The sequence below is a fragment of the Giraffa tippelskirchi genome, chromosome 11 (assembly GCF_054371585.1).
Source record: "Giraffa tippelskirchi isolate mGirTip1 chromosome 11, T2T-mGirTip1v1.2.pri, whole genome shotgun sequence".
Taxonomy (NCBI): Eukaryota; Metazoa; Chordata; class Mammalia; order Artiodactyla; family Giraffidae; genus Giraffa; species Giraffa tippelskirchi.
Genome location: NC_137285.1, coordinates 31,687,862 through 31,705,855, shown reverse-complemented (window position 1 = coordinate 31,705,855; position 17,994 = coordinate 31,687,862). Strand labels below are relative to the sequence as shown.

Genomic DNA, 17,994 nt, shown 5'->3' with positions numbered 1-17,994 from the left:
ACTTTACTAGCCATGTGAGATGAGTGCAATTGTGCAGTAGTTTGAGCATTCTTTGGCATTGCCTTTCTTTGGGATTGGAATGAAAACTGACCTTTTCCAGTCCTATGGCCACTGCTGAGTTTTCCAAATTTGCTGACATATTGAGTGCAGCACTTTCACAGCATCATCTTTTAGGATTTGAAATAGCTCAAGTGAAATTCCATCACCTCCACTAGCTTTATTTGTAGTGATGCTTCCTAAGGCCCACTTGACTTCACATTCCAGGATGTCTGGCTCTAGGTGAGTGATCACACCATCGTGATTGTCTGGGTCATGAAGATCTTTTTTGTACAGTTCTTCTGTGTATTCTTGCACAGAAGAACAAGACCAGGAGCTGACTGTGGCTCAGATCATGAACTCCTTATTGCCAAATTCAGACTTAAATTGAAGAAAGTAGGGAAAACCACTAGGCCATTCAGGTATGACCTATATCAGATCCCTTACAATTATACAGTGGAAGTGACAAATAGATTTAAGGGACTAGATCTGATAGACAGAGTGCCTGATGAGCTATGGACAGTGGTTCGTGACACTGTACATGACACAGGGATCAAGACCATCCCCAAGAAAAAGAAATGCAAAAAAGCAAAATGGCTGTCTGAGGAGGCCTTACAAATAGCTGTGAAAAGAAGAGAAGCAAAAAGCAAAGGAGAAAAGGAAAGATAAACCCATATGAATGCAAAGTTCCACAGAATAGCAAGGAGAGATAAGAAAGCCTTCCTCACTGATCAGTAAAAAGAAATAGAGGAAAACAGTAGAATGTGAAAGACTAGAGATCTCTTCAAGAAAATTAGAGATACCAAGGGAAAATTTCATGCAAAGATGGGCTCAATAAAGGACAGAAATGGTATGGATCTAACAGAAGCAGAAGATATTAAGAAGAGGTGGCAAGAATACACAGAAGAACTGTACAAAAAAGATCTTCACGACCCAGATAATCACAATGGTGTGATCACTCACCTAGAGTGGGCAACGATTTACAATAGCCAAGACTAGAATGGACCTAAGAGTTCATTGATGGATAAATGGACAAAGTTGTGGTACATACATACAATTGAATACTATTCAACCTTTAAAAAAAGAAGGAAATCCTGTCATTTGCAAAGACTTAGATGAAGTCTAAAGGCATTATGCTAAGTGGAATAAGTCAGACGGTGAAATAGAAGTACTATATGATCTCACATGTAGAATCTAAAAAACTAGAGAACAAATTGGTGGTTGCCAGGTGTGGGGGAAATAGGAGAAGGGAGTTAAAAGGTACAAACTTCCAATTATAAGATGAATAAGTTCTGGGGATGAATAGTAATATAGAGCATGGTAACCACAGTTAACAATATGTTATTGTATATTTGAAAATACTAAGAGAAAAGACTTGAAGTTTTTATCATCACCAACAAAAAATTATACTTATGTGAGTCAATGGATTAACTAACCTTACTGTAGTAATTGTTTTCCAATATATACTTATATCAAAACAATTAATGTACACCTTAAACTTACAAATTTTATATTGATATGTCAATTATGTCTCAATAAAGCTGAAGGGGAAAACAAAGTAAGAAATTACCTATATGTCCAAAAACAAGGATCAATCTAGTAAATAATGGTATGTCCATACAGTTTTATTTGTTTGTTTTTTTATTTTTTTAATTAGTTTATTTTCTATTTTTTAACTTTATAATATTGTATTTGTTTTGCCATACATTGACATGAATCCACCATGGGTATACATGTTTTCCCCCTCCAGAATCCCCCTTCCAACTCCCTCCCCATCCCATTCCTCCTGGTCATCCTAATGTACCAGCCCCATTTAAAACATAATTTAGCAATTAAAACTGATATAATACAAAAATATCTAGTGAAAGACATATTTACAAATGTTATTATCCAAAAATCATAATACAAATATCAAAAACTACATATATAGAATTACCATATATATGTCAATGTTTTTCATATGTTTACATTTATATCTGTGTAAAATATTTAAACATATTACTCTGCTACATAAAATACCTGAAATAACAGTGGTTAACTCTTAAAAATAAATTTAAAATAACACAACTAGTAAATAATGGACTTCAATCAATTCAAGCCCATAGCTATCAGATGTAAAAATCCTTTATTTATATGGCATATGCTGATTTTAAACATGAGAGCGTGTAATAGAAAGAGTCTATTCAAGTGGCTTGCTTAGTCATGAGAAAGATTACCAGCAGAATCAGACCAAAAGCCAAAAAAAAATAACAAGAATTTCATGCCAATGCTTATGCCAAACATTTGTCAAAAATGGCTTTTTAATGTTCATCATTCAACTCTTAAAAACTAAGTTGAACTCTTCTGTTGGACTATTATTTATAAATGTGATCAAGTTATTCTTAAAGTTAAATTCATAATTAAAAGAGATATTTTCACTAATAGACATTAGAAAAATTACTAATTTTCTCTCCAGTGCTCCATTCTGTTCTCTTGAAAAACATTTACCTTGTTGTAGTTCATTTGAACAATAGTCTGAAAAAGAGCTCATGGTGTGGAAAATAATTTTCCTCCAATGAACTTGGGTCAGCAATTTTTCTTGAAATTAGATAAACCAGCATGAAATTCAAGACTTAAATTGAGACCAGCTTGTTCAAACTCAGTTTTTCCAAAGCAAAATATAATATAGTAGCAATTTCTTTTCCACTGTATTATATATTTAAATGCAAAATCACCAGTTATATCAAATTCATCTCAAATTCACAGACTGCCAATTTGTTTACCTGAATTCTGATGAATTAGCTCTTGCTATATCAGTGTAAAGTTATTCAACCTTGAACTGTTACCATCAAACAGAGATTTTCTTAGTCTGCAAAATTTACCTCTTATAAGAACTAGCCACAGCCTTTTATTATCAGATTAAATAACAGAGAAAACATATCATTTCAACCTAAACAGCCAAGAGCTATTATTATTCTTTTCCTGACAGGAGAAATTTGACCTCCTATCCACAAGTTTCATATCCCAGAGTGAAACAAGTTTATCATTTAGTTTGCAACTAGATAACTTTAACGATCTTCTTGGCAGAGAGTGCAACAAACACTGTCATCAGGTGCCTTAATGTAAGGCGCAGAAGAGAGGTTTCAGAATGAGAGAAAGGAAAAACAACATTTCTCCATGTTTGGTTCGGAACTGGTGATTTGGTACCACCTTGGGGCTAGGGGGCAGAGAGACGGAGGTGGTGGCGGTTATGATATTTACAACTGTTACCATGAGCAATATACTCATATACATTATATTGTTTGGTATTCTCAAACCCACCAAGGTAGCATTATAATTCTTAATTTATAGACAAATAAACTGAGGCTCAAGAGATTAAGTGAGTGGTTGAAATTCATTCAGTAAGTGGCACTGCAAGAATTTCAGTCCGTGCCTGATTCCACACCTTTGCTATTTCCACTGCTTCATTCTGTATCTTAAAATACATACGCTTCTTGCCTCCTATACTCCCTTGGTCCACAAGAACTGACAAAGACTCATTCCCTTGTAGCTACACAAAGATAAGAACAGCCTTAACTTAAGATAATAAAAAGCAAGAGCGTAACTATCACAATATCATGAATTATAGAACCTGAAACCGGAATCTTCATACCAAGTTAAGCAGTCCCATTCTTCCGTAATAAAGCTAATTAATCCTCATAAAGATATTAGGCTCTTAGATACTATTTAAGTCCAAGGAGGAATATATTAAAGTTTTATGAGAAATCCTGAGTCTTGAGTTAATTAGACTTGACAAAAATTGATAAATTTTTACTAGAGACTAGTGAAATTATGATAGACTCTAAGCCAAATAAATTCATATATATATATATCTATAAGTTGAGGCAAGATTTGTTTTATTTACTGAAAATCTCCAGTACCTAACATTTTCATAACAATTAAATATTTGTCAAATCAAAGATAAATAGTATCCTTTATGCTAAACCTTTATAACTTTTAAAGATTTTGTTTTATAGTGTTCTAAAGTAAATGACTTCTTTTGGAAGAAATTATTACTGGCTGAAAATAAGATTAGTTCAGGAATTATTCGGGAGATCTCATCACTAGGAATACTTTAATTTTAAGAACTCATTACACAGGTACCACTGAATTCATTAGGTCTCTGAGGACAATAATTAACAACTTAATTAGAAGATTCAGTTGAATATTCATAAAGGGCAAATGTTATAGCCAGATATATTATATAAAAATACAGTATCTTTTCTATTATGACACCACCAACAGCAATGAATACCACTGATTTAATAATAGCTCTTTGAGCAAAAAGTAATCATTTATTAATTATAGCTAAAAAAAGAAAAAAATTATATTACCCAACCATAGAATATTCATAAAACATAAAACTTTATTCATAAATAGAACAGAGCTTGAATCTAAGAATCTAATGTACCTTTAAAAATACTTCTGAATGCTTTTTAGCCCCTACAAAAGAATAAAGGCTCCATGTAGTTTTTTATAGCATATGATTGGAATCTCGACCTTCTAGTATCATTAGGACAACTATTAGGGCACTAGTGTCATTAGGACGGTCATTAAAATTCTAAGTCTTATAAAATATAGCAAGACTATCATATCCAGTATCAGTAAGCAAGACATTTCAGATTAACCCCGCAATCCCCAAAGAAGTAAAATGTCGGACAAAATTTGAAAAAACAAAAAAAGCGTTAAAGAACTAAAGAGAGAGCTGCTGCTGCTGCTGCTAAGTCGCTCCAGTCATGTCCGACTCTGTGCGACCCCATAGACAGCAACCCACCAGGCTCCGCCGTCCCTGGGATTCTCCAGGCAAGAACACTGGAGTGGGTTGCCATTTCCTTCTCCAATGCATGAAAGAGAAAAGTGAAAGTGAAGTCGCTCAGTCGTGTCCAACTCTTAGCGACCCCATGGACTGCAGCGTACCGGGCTCCTCCGTCCATGAGATTTTCCAGGCAAGAGTACTGGAGTGGGGTGCCATTGCCTTCTCCGAAGTGAGAGCTAGAGTTAACTGAACCAAGATACGGGACAATAAGGAAAGAAGCCAGTCATAAAGAGTTGATCAAGAGATTAAGGAGTATTTTAAAATCTAGGACCCCCCAAAATAAAGAAACCTTGATGAGACAGAATTCACCTCAAATTTTCCTCTTCTGTGGAATTTTATCACCTTAAAATAAGTAGCATATTAAATAAGAAGTTTATAAACCTGCATCCACTGTTTGATACATATTCCTGGTTATTTTCAAGTAAAATGTTTCAGAATATTAAAAGATAATCTCTAGCAGCTCTTTTGAGATTCTCAATACGTTTTAGCCAGTTAGTAATTTTCTTCTGTAGTGCTAAAAAGTCAGTTCCTGACTTACTTTATACTCAGTGCTAGATATGTGGTATATGCTTAAATAAATACTTCCTGCCTATATCATGCTGCCAAAAATAGAAAATGAGAAAAAAATTATATTAGATTTTCCTCTGATGCATATTTCAATAACTGTGTTAGGACTCACTCATGAATTTCAAAAATATATTATGCCAGTAAACCTTTTTGCAAGGCACTTTGTAAAATACAATTGAAATTTGCAAAAATACTTTATCTTAAACTTTTGATTGCATTATGGTCTATTACAACTTTTCCACAGTGTAGGTAATATTAAGTTTTTTTTTCCCTCTAGGCAAATAGTCTCTAGAGTTTGATATCGATCAAAGATAAAGCCTGATGCATAAATTATGTCAGTGACTTCAAACATCAAGCTAACATTTCAGGCTGGATATGTAAAAACCTCTGAGCTGCCATCTTCTTTCTGAAATCAACCAAGAGCAAGGAGAGAAAGGAAGTAAAATGGAAATTTCATTTTATAATAACAAAAACCGTTGACACTCAAATTCAAAATAAAGGAAAAAGGGCTACTGAGTGGAATGCACCTTGGACCAAGATAATGGAAAAAAGGAAAAAGGAGACAAGCGGGTCACTGCTGAAAAGCTCAGGTAGAGAAAGGAAATTAAAACCAAAAACCCTAGTTTGGACCACCTACAACAGAAAGGATGGAACCAGTTACAAGAGCTTTCTGCTATCTTGTTGGAAAATGAATTTGCAGGGGAAACAGAACTGAAGAAATAGACACATTCTTTGTAACTACTGCAGCAAGACAGAGAAAAAGCCCTGCCTGAGTAAATCACTATACCTACCATCCCAATCTTGGTCAAGGATACACATACACACATACACACACACACACACACACACACAGTTTTTTACACACACACACACACACACACACAGTTTTTTACACACACACACACACACACACACACACACACACAGTTTTTTATCCTATAGAGTTCCACGGAGAACCAGGGAGATTTCCTGCTAGCCCACACTAAGTCTGGTTCCTGTTCTATACAATCTGCTCTATAGTAGCTAACTGAAAAGAACTCTAGTCATTAAAAAGTAATAATTAATTTATAATAATAGCCAGCACTAGAGATAAGCAAAACAACTTTAAATAGGAAGGTCACTATCATAAAAGTATGTTTGAGGAGAGGGGACATATGTATACCTGTGGTTAATTCATGTTGATGTATGACAGAAGTCAAACCAATACTATAAACCAATCATCAATCAATTAAAAATAAATAAATTTTTTTTAAAAATTGCACACACACATACATAGCACATATACAACTTTTTAATACTTCTTATAATCCCAAAGAAAAGAAGTAAAGGCATTCAAATTTCCCGTGTGTTCAAGTTTTCCATAAACTCTTGCCCTGACTTTTCTAACAGCAAAAAAAAAAAAATCAGTAGATAAACTCTATGGTACTCTCAGACAGACCAATGGACCAAGCCCAAAAGTAGTCCCATAGATACATAAAAGCTAAAGTTTTAATAGAAGTGACATTGACAGTATGTGAATGAGATGGGAATTATTCAATAAATTGTATGGAAACAATTTTATAGAGGAAAAATGAAATCAGAATCTTACATAATCTTTCTTACAAAGATCAATGCCAGATGAATTAGAGATTTAAACATGAATGTCAAAGTTACAAAATATTTCAGAAGAAAAAGGGAAATATCTCTGTTACCTGGGGGTTAAGAAGAAATTTTTCAAACAAAAATGAAATTTTTCAAACAAAAAGAAAAATTTCTTCTTTCAAACAAAAAGTAAACAGACTGCAAAGGAAAAGACTAATATATGTCTTCATTGAAATTAAAATTATGCTTATCCAAAATATTATAACAAGAATTGACTACATAACCCACAAGCTTTCAGAATTTAAATGCACCATGATAATTGAAAAAAGGTAGTGAAGACGTAGAGAATGCCTTCAAGTCAACGTGAAAATTGAAATTAAACCAGTAGAAAATTTGGGGGAAAATTTAAGTATCGGCAACTCTAGCCACTTATATGAAAAGAAGATAAAAATGGAAATAAAGACTTTAAAGGTGCTCACCTTCATCAGCCATCGTGTATGCTCAGTTGCTTGGCCGTGTCTGACTCTTTGTGACCCCATGGACTATAGCCCGCCAGGCTCCTCTGTCCATGCTCCAGGCAAGAATACTGGAGTGGGTTGCCATTTCCTCCGGGGTATTTTCCCAACCTAGCGATCCAACCAACATCTCCTGCATCTCCTGAATTAGCAGGCATATTCTTTACTACCAGCACCACCTGGGAAGCCCTCATCAATCATCAGGGAAACCCAAACTAGAACCAAAGTTCATCGTGAGACACCATTTTACTCTGATTATAGTCAAAAAAATTTTTTTTCTTTAATGTGATAGCATCAGTGCTGGCAAGACTGTAAGACCCTGAGAACTGGCATGCACTACTGATGAGACTGTAAAAAGACACAACCATTTTGGAAGACAATTTCACATTCTCTAAAGTCGAGTCCAATTCTTTTGCAACTCCACAGACTGTAGCCTGTCACACTCCCCTTTGCATGGGATTTCCCAGGCAATACTGGAGTGGATTGCCATTTCCTTCTCCAAGGGATCTTCCCAACCCAGGAACTGAGACTGTCTGTCCTGCAGATTCTTTACCACTGCAGATTCTTTACCAAGCCTACAGCATCAAAAATGAGTTGAGACTCATATAATTTAGAATAACTTTAAAAATAGATATATTTTTTGAAGAGTTTGAAATAATAATAAACACTATACTTGAGGGTGTTCTCCTAGTGCTGAAGGCTTACCTTGGGATCTTTCCAGGGTAATGGTTTCAATAGTAATGTTGGAGACACTTGGTGAACTTTCAGTCATGGAGCTGCTCCCCTAAGCTAAGTTGCAATAAACTCTCAGATCATCTAGAAGCGGGATCTATTTACATGTGATGATTTCAAATTCTATCCCCAGGTACCTATGCTCACTGTGATCAAGCCCAGACTCTGACGGTATGATCTCATGATCCTGAGCAAAAGGCAGCCCCATCAGGGGAAACTCCTAGAGTACTAACATGGTTTTCATGTTCAAACAAGAGGTGACTGGGGACCCCTTGAGGACATCCCAGACGTTGATGGTATAATCGTTGTATCCAGGAGGATACACTGAGGAAGAAGTCCACGCTGGAAGCTGCCCGGAGGCGATAGAGGCAACACGAAGCATCATCTGATCCCGAAGCAAAGGCATCTCCACCCAGATTAGTATCAGACACTGTTGATGTCAGATTCTTGTGTTTGGAAGGCCTGCACGCACTGTCCAGGGTGCGCGTCCCACCCAACGGCTTTCTTGTCACATCCCCGAAACAACAAGGTGTTCCAGGTCTCTGAGGGGTCCAGGTCCAAACAGAGCACGTGGGTCCCATGCCCATGGAAAGCTCTGCAGCTGCCGCCTGCTCTCCACGTTCCACAGGGCACATGTGCCGTCGCCGCTGGCTGTCAGGATCTGCCCATCAGAGCTGGTGACGCTGCAAGCTGACAGATAGTCTGTGTGCATAGCAACAGACTTCTTTTCGGCAGCCATGTTTTCATTTTTGTTAAACGTCAGTAGATACATGGAACACTTATTATCCAAACTTCCGCATATAATGGCATGTCCCGACAGGGCATACGCACACTCCACCACCCACTTGCAGGTCATCACGACTGCACACTCTTTGTTACTAGTGAAGGAATCCCACACTACCACCTTACCATCCTGCGAGGAGGTCACCATCCTCCTCTTATTCTTGAACCAGTCCATACACAGAACCTTGTTCCCGTGGCCTTCCTCCTGGTCTTCATGACAAACTGCTAAGGGGCCTCCACATGCTCGGCCACCTGGTGCAGCTACAAGTCGGGCAGCTTGGCCCTCTCCTCAAGTTTGCCCTTGAGGCTCTCGGCCTATCTCTTGAACGACGCCAGCATCTCCTTTTCATGTAGCCTGTCGGCTGCTGTCTTCACACGGGGACCCACCTGGAGGGAAGCAGGATGCGAGTTAGCAGGAGGCGAAGGCGCCGACCAGCTCTGTAGTAGTGGGTCCAGCTGCCTCCCCATTCTCAGGCGCATATCCCAGAGCAATGCGTTTAACCTTTCTTGCTAACACTGTCCCTTAATATTTTTGAAAGTGATAAATCTTCTTGCCAATTTTTAAATTGACTATCATCTTTAATCAGAAATGTTTGTAATAGTTCTGAAGGATATTAATTCCCAGTTAAATATAAATATGGCATTATTAAATAAAGCTGTTACATCTCTCTTTATACACGTGTCTAAGGAATATGAATATAAGAATACATTTTTTAACCAACCATCATTTATTTGAAAAAACTTAATCAAGCTTTTCTTTAGCATTCAGAAATTTAACATCTGTCATGTTTCTCTTTAAACTTGTATCTCTATTTCATCTTCCTCAAATAATTTTATCTTAAAGGAATATATTTTATATTTGGAAGTTTATCAGTAAAAAATATATGAATTTAGAAGATAAGAAAATAGTAAAGACAAAGTACTAGTGAATAAAATGTAAACAAAAAGAAAAAAACAAGGAGACTTCTGTTTCCAGGAAGACAGAGTAAATGTACTTCTTATTCTTCTCAATAAGGACAATTTATGAAGAAGAAAGACTGTTTAGGGACCATAGGACCTACAGACTGACACAGTGGTGAGTTCCTTGGAGTAAATTATATCCCAGACATGTAGCCAAAGAAACTGGCAAACTGGAACTACCAATAGGCACATGTAAGCAGAAACTCCAACAAAAGCCTCTCTCTCTAGTCCAGCTCAATGCACATAAATCTGAGCAAACTGCGAGAGACAGTGAAGGATAGGGAAGCCTGGTGTGCTGCAGTCCGTGGAGTCACAGAGAGTTGGACATGACTTAGAGACTGAACAACAACAGCCAAAGGAAGCAGGAAAGGGGCAGCCTAGCAAAAGAGAAGACTTTAAAAAAAAATACCTTCTCAACTTCATTCATTCAAACACCAAAGGAGGGGGAAAAAATGTGGCTCCACCTCAAGCGTGCTAGCAAAATCCAAGCGAGGAGCCTACACCTTCATCCTTATAAGACTATAAAGTTACCCCAATCCGCTCCCTGCCAGGATGGTTTCAGAGATGAGCAAGCAGGGAGACAAGCCTTTCATCTCTCCTGGCTAGTGACAAGCCTACCCTGCAGTGTTAGTGGAGACCACATGGCGAACTGCAACTCCCAAACTCCTAACCCTGCCAAGCAATAACGAGGACTCTCCAACCATGTGTCAGCAGAGCACGCTGTTTTAAGAAACCTGTACTTCTATTTCCAACTGTCAGTGGCAAGGCAAATCTTCTCCTGCTAAGGTAGTGTCAAGATAAATCCATCTAAAATAGGTTTATATAAGCTATGGTCTCACAATATCACACAATAATGTCCAGGTATCAATCAAAACTCACTGCTCATACCAAGAAACAGGAAAATATACAAAACTGAATGAAAAAAAGAAGTCCATAGTTGCCAACACAAATATGACAAAGTTGTTAGAACTATCTACAAATATTTTAAAGTAGTCATAATTAAAATACTTTAATAAGCAACTATGGAAAACAAATGAAAAAGTAGAAAACTTGAGCAAAGAAATAAAATGTAGGAGAGATTTCTGCATGATAGTAGAGTGAGATGCTCCTTTTTTCTCCTCTTCAATCTAGGAGTAAAGAATCTACAACTCCAAAAAGGTGCTTCTGCCCAATATACCAGAACACAGAAGAATTCCACTTATCTGCACACCTAGAGATGGGTGGACTAGAACACATAGAAACAGTGGAAAATAGAACATAGGACATTGGAGGCAGTGCCTGAAATCTTGGCTTCCAGCCCTATAGCTGAGAGCCCGCAGCCCTGTAGAACCTGGTAGAAGCAGGGAAGGCAGCTCACAACACCAGCCTCCTGGCACAGGCAGTTGGCGAGCAATGGCAGTAGAGTCTGGAACCCCATCCCTTCAGTTGCAAATGCAAGTTGTTCAGTCATGTCCGACTCTTTGTGACCCCATGGACTATACAGTCCATGGAATTCTCTAGGCCAGGGTACTAGATTAGGTAGCCTTTCCCTTCTCCAGGGGATCTTCACAACCCAGGAACTGAACCCAGGTCTCCCACATTGTAGGTGGATTCTTTTCCACCTGAGCCACAAAGGAAGTCCAAGGGCGACAACAATTCCAGTCCTCCACCCCTCACGGGAAGCAGCAGCTGCTGCTGCTGCTGCTGCTAAGTCACTTCAGTTGTGTCCGACTCTGTGTGACCCCATAGACGGCAGCCCACCAGGCTCTTCCGTCCCTGGGATTTTCCAGGCAAGAACACTGGAGTGGGTTCCCATTTCCTTCTCCAATGCATGAAAGGGAAAAGTGAAAGTGAAGCCGCTCAGTCGTGTGACTCTTAGTGACCGCATGAACTGCAGCCTACCAGGCTCCTCCGTCCATGGGATTGTCCAGGCAAGAGTACTGGAGTGGGGTGCCATTGCCTTCTCCACTGGAAGCAGCAAGTTCCAAGAATACAACAACACATGACATGGCAGAAGTACCCATGACACCGGATCCTCCCGCACCGAATCCTTCCCACCACAGCTACAGAGCCTGCAAGTTAGGGGCACAGCAGATGAGTCCGTCATTCCAGTGCTCCAAGCTGCAATACGAGCAACACTTGCAGCAGCAAGACACCAACAAACCTGGAGGCACAAGCACTGAGGCCAGGAGTACTCGGTGACATCTCTGACAAGGCGGTGAAAGGTCGAAAGTGCCAACTCTCAAATATAATCAGAGACCGATGCCAAAATCAGACATAGACATTACAATAAAGAAAACTAAGCCAATATCTATTATGAACATAGACACAAAAATCTTCAGCAAAATGCCAAACCGAGCAACTTATGAAAGGGATTATATGCCATCACCAAGGGGGACTTACCTCAAGAATGAAGGCTGGTTCAGCATATGAAGAGCAATCAATGTAATACACCGTATCAGTAAAATCAAGGGAGAAAACCACACGATCATCTCAATAACACAGAAAAAGCATATGACAAAATCTAACATCCTGTCAATAACAACAAACTAGGAATGAAAGGAATCTTCCTCAGTCTGATGAAGGGCATCTAGGAAAACTGTACTGCTAATGATGAAAGACTGAAGGCTTCTCCTAAAGATCAGGAACACATGTCTTCATATCTCTTGAGTATGTACCTGGAATTGCTGGATCATATCCTGCTACTATGTTTATCAAACTATCAATGTATGGGAGTTCCAATTTCTCCAAATCTTCACCAACATTTATCATTTTCAATCTTTTAGACCGTAGCCATGCTTGTGGTTGTGAAGCAATATTATACTCTGGTTTTGATTTGTATTTCCCCAATGATTGTTGAGGTTGATCATCTTATGTATTTAGGTCAATTCTATATCCACTTGACACATTATGTCTTAATTCAACACAACCTGCATTAATTGTGCATTTGTCAATAAACTTCAAATGGAAAAAATGAAAAAGAAAGTCTATTTTGTCTGAAAAAATAAACAATCAGAGATAGTGCAGGTAAGAGCAATCAAAAACTTATGCTATAAAACCACCTATTGGAAATAATAGAAGAGACTCTAATTTCTAACCTGTTGAATCCTTATTTTAAGAAAAAGCGTTACCTTCAGGTGTACCAGCAGGCAAACAAATGATCAAGCACCATGAGGAACCACAATAACACTATAGTTTCCCCTAACAAGCACACAAAGATAATTCTTCAGAAACCAAACTTGAAGTTACAGAGAATGCTATTCTACTCCCTGTTGGCCTGTAGTATTTCTGATAAGAAAACTGCTGTTACCATTACCCTGGAAAGATCCCAAGGTTCCTTCGTAAGTTACCATCCATTTTTCCATGGCTCCTTTTGAAATTCTTTCTTTGTCATTGACTTCTGACAATTTTAACATAATATATCTTGGAGAAGGTCTTTTTGCTTCGTGGTAACAAGCTGTTCTCAGGTTCATGGACTTGTGTGTCTAGTTCTTTTCCCAGGTTTGGGAAGTTCTTAGCTATTATTTCTTCAAATAAACTCTCTGCTTCTTTTTCTCTCTCTTCTCCTTCTGGGGAACCATAACCTTAATGTTACCCTTCCTAAAAGAATAGAACAGCTCTGTTCTAGTGTAGGATCCTAGCGCCAGGAATTTTTCTATCTTTCCCCCTGAGGTAAAACAGTCCTTTGTTCCTTTTGCCTTTTGCCCAGTTGCAATGGGTCTTCGTAAGTTCCTTGGGAATGACAGCATTCATTTTTCTTTCCCTATCACTGTAAATATATTGTACCATATGAGAGAAATTTCTAGGAGGAGCTTCATGTCTTTCTCAGAGTCACTGTTTCCCATCTCTGACTCCTGGTTCCTAGTTTTACTCATGAGCACCCACTGGAAGTTTGTGAATAAGAATTCGTGAGTGAATGTAGACTCTCTTTGTATCTATGACTCCCAAGATTTCAATACTCTCACTTGGCCTTAAGAAATTCATTAAAAACTTTAGCTCAACAGCATCCACTATCTCTCTTCATCATGTCCTGCCACATAAGTCACTGCTTACACTTCATTTCTCCTTGGAGCAGACTGCCTATGGTTTTTCAGTTGAACTCCCTTTGACATGAGCTCTCTGATGATCTCAAGTTATGATTCTGTAATTTATCTGACTTTTTCTTGTCTTTAGGTTGGAAACATTCTTTCCAACTTTTTGCATCCTAGGCAAAAAGTAAAAGTCTCAAAATTGTCAATTTATGATTAACATGTTGAATTTCATTCACTAGTAGCATAATTCCTTCCATAGCACCTCATTTTTTCCTGGTTTTCTGAATGATTTTGTCCTTTCTAATATAATCTGTCTGCAAACTGCTCTCAAATCAACACATCTCAACTGCTGGTTTTTTAAAACTAAAATTTTGATATTCTATATCAGTTCAGTTCAGTTCAGTCACTCAGTCGTGTCCGACTCTTTGCGACCCCATGAATTGCAGCACGCCAGGCCTCTCTGTCCGATATTCTATATATGATAAGGTTATTTTAGCTATTTCTGTTTCCTTCAGTTTGTTTGAAATTTAAGTTCTTAATTTAACTTATATTGATAAATTAATAAAAATTTAATAATATTCAGTTAATTATCTTTAAGGTTTTATTTGCTAGACATAAAATTGTTACATCATTTGAGAAATTCACTAAATAACAGTCAATAGTTTAAGATTTTCAAAGCTGTAAGAATGCAGGTGCATTCTTTACCAACTGAGCTATGAGGGAAGCCCTTTTAGGTTAGGACAAATATCAGGTATTGTTTTCCATACTATACAGTAGGTCCTTGTTGGTTATCTATCTTATATATAAGGTGTGTATATGTTTATTCCATCTTCCCAATTTATCCCTTCCCTCACTTCCCCTTTGATAACCATAAGTTTATTTTCTATGTCTGTGGATCTATTTCTGTTTTGTAAGTAAGTTCATTTGTATCATTATTTTTTAGATTCTACATATAAGTGATATCTTTTATTTTCTTTGTCTGACTTACTTCACTCAATGTGATAATCTGTAAATACATCCATGCTGCTGCAAATGACATTATTTTATTCTTTTTTATGTCTGAGCCAGTGCCACTTTTCAACAGCATTTTCTCACTTCATATCTCTGTGTCACATTTTGGTAATTCTTGCAACATTTAAACCTCTGTTATTATATTTGTCATGATAATCTATGACCAGTGACCTTTGATGTTACTGTTGTACTTGGTAACACCACCAATCGTGCCCATATTAGACAGCAAATGTAATTGATAAGTGGTGTGTGTGTTCTGACTGCTCCACTGATCAGCCATTCTTCTGTCTCTCTTCCTCTCCTTGGGCCTTTGGATTCTCTGAGACACAAAAATATTGAAATTAGGCCAACTAATAACCCTAAAGTGGCCTGTAGGTGTTCAAGTGAAAGAGTGTCTCATATCTCTCCCTTTGTGTTAAAAGCTAGGAATGATTAAACATAGTGAGGAAGGCACGTCAAAAGCCAAATAGGCTGAAAGCTAGGCCTCTCATGCCAAACAGTTATCCAAGCTGTGAATGCAAAGTAAAAGTTCTTGAAGGAAATCAGAAATTCTACTCCAGTCAACACATTAATAATAAGAAAGCAAAACAACCTTCTTGCTGATTTGAGAAAAGTTTTAGTGGTTGGAATAGAAGAATAAACCAGTCACAACATTTCCTTAAGCCAAAGCCTGACCCAGAGCCATGTCCTGATTCTCTTCAACTTTCTGAAAGCCAAGAGAGGTGAGAAAACTAGAAGAAAATTTTAAGCTAGCAGAGGTTGGTTCATGAGGTTTAAGGAAAGCACCATATCTATAATATAAAAGTACAAAGTGAACTGGCAAATTCTCATGTAGAAGCTGTAGCAAGTTATCTAGAATACCGAGCTCAGATAATTAATTAAGGTGGCTACACCAAAAAGCAGACTTTTAAGCAGACAGAAAAAAAAGAAAAAAAAAAACAACAGCTTTGTTCCAAAGCTAGTGAGAAGTCAATGCCTGGCTTCAAAGCTTCAAAGGACTGGCTGACTTGTTAGAAGCTAACACAGCTGGTGACTTAAGTTGAAGCCAATGCTCATTTAGCATTCCAAAAGCCCTAAGGCTCTTGAGAATTATGTTAAGTCTATTCTGCCGGTGCTCCACAGGACCTCAGAAACAAGACCTGGATGACTACATATCTGTTTACTGAATATTTTAAGTCCAATGTTAAAATACTGCTCAGGAAAAAAGACTCAAAATAGTATTGCTTGTCTTTTTTTAAAAATCAATGCAGTGAATGCATTTCTTTTTGTTTGTTTGCAGGCTGTGCTGAATCTTAGTTGTAGCACTCAAGATCTTCATTGCCGAGTACAGGACCTTCCTTGCAACATGTGGGCTCTTAGCTGTGGCATGCGAGATATACTTCCCTGATCAGAGATCAAACGTGGGCGTTTTGCATTGGGAGCCCTGAGCCTTAACCACTAGACTATGGGAAGTGCCTATATCTGTGATTACTGGGAAGAGGTCAAACTATCAACATGAATAGGCGTTTAGAAGAAGTTGATTTCAACCATCATGATAACTATGAGGGGTCAAGACTTCATGGAAGGAAGTAACTGCAGGTGTGGTGGGAATAGCAAGAGAACCAGAAATGGAAGTGGAGCCTAAAGGTGTGACTGAATTGTTGAAATCTCATAATAAAACTTCAACAGATGAGGAGTTTCTTCTTATGAATGAGCAAAGAAAGTGGTTTCTTGAGATGGAATCTACTCTTGGTGAAGAGAGGCTGTGAAGACTGTTGAAATGGCAACAAAGGATTTAGAATATTCCATAAACTTAGTAGTAAAATATCAGCAGGGTTTGAGAGGATCAACTGCAATTTTGAAAGAAGTTCTACTGTGGGTAAAATGCTATAAAACAGCATTACCTGCTACAGAGAAATTTTTCCAGAAAAAAAAAAGTCAATTAGTGAAGCAAACTTCATTATTGTCTTATTTTAAGAAATTGTTACATCCTTAAGCAACCACCACCCTGATCAGTCAGCAGTCATCAACACTGAGTCAAGAATTTTATTTCATCAATTTCATCAAGAAGATTAATATTTACTGAAGGTTCAGATGATGGTTAGCATACTTTAACAATAAAGTATCCTAAAAGTAAGGTAGGTACATTTTTTAGACATAATGCTATTGCATACTTAATAGGCTACAGTATAGGATAAAAACAGCTTTTATATCCATTGAGAAAACAGAAATGTGTATACTTCCTTTTTTCATTTTGAGATAGTTACTTTATTGTGGCAGTCTGAAACTGAACCCACAATGTCCCCAAGGTATCCCTGAATATACTCATTGCTATTTCAGCAGGTGTAAGCAGGTTTAAGATTCTCTAGCCAATTTCATCAATAACATATCAATCTTACTTTAATTTATTTTAAGAAAATTATGTGTCACCAATCACCAAAATTGAGCCTTCTTATGGTGGTGGTGGTGGTTTAGTCGCTAAGTCATGTCCGACCCTTGCAACCCCACAGACTGTAGCCTGCCAGCCTCCTCTGTCCATGGTATTCTCCAGGCAAGAATACTGGAGTGGGTTGCCATTTCCTTAAAATCATTTTTGTTAAAACTATCAAAACATTCCTGATAAGACTATGATTGGTAAGTTCATCAAATTAGATATTCTACAAATTGAACTTTACTTTCTGTGAATTGATTTGAAAACTGTATATTAGGTAAATTTTCAATTTTGGAAGATTGACTATTGACCAAATTACCTGCACTTATTAAACTTTCAAACATTAGACACAACCTAAGCATCCAACAACAGGGATACATCAAGCACATTATAATATATTCATAGAGCTCAAGTGTCCAAAAGAGAATGGTGCAGTTTCAAATAAAATGACACGAACAAATCTTCAATGGATAAGGAACAAAGCCAGTTACCGCCATTAATATAATTCAGTGATTGTAAAGGTGTGATTCTAAAAGTGTGATCATCACCACCAGG

At 37.5% G+C, this 17,994-nt stretch overlaps 1 pseudogene; it reads right to left on the bottom strand.

Moving 5' to 3' along the window:
- Positions 1 to 8,444: 8,444 nt before the first annotated feature.
- LOC145526353 (guanine nucleotide-binding protein subunit beta-5 pseudogene) lies at positions 8,445 to 9,528 on the bottom strand (annotated as a pseudogene).
- Positions 9,529 to 17,994: the final 8,466 nt, after the last annotated feature.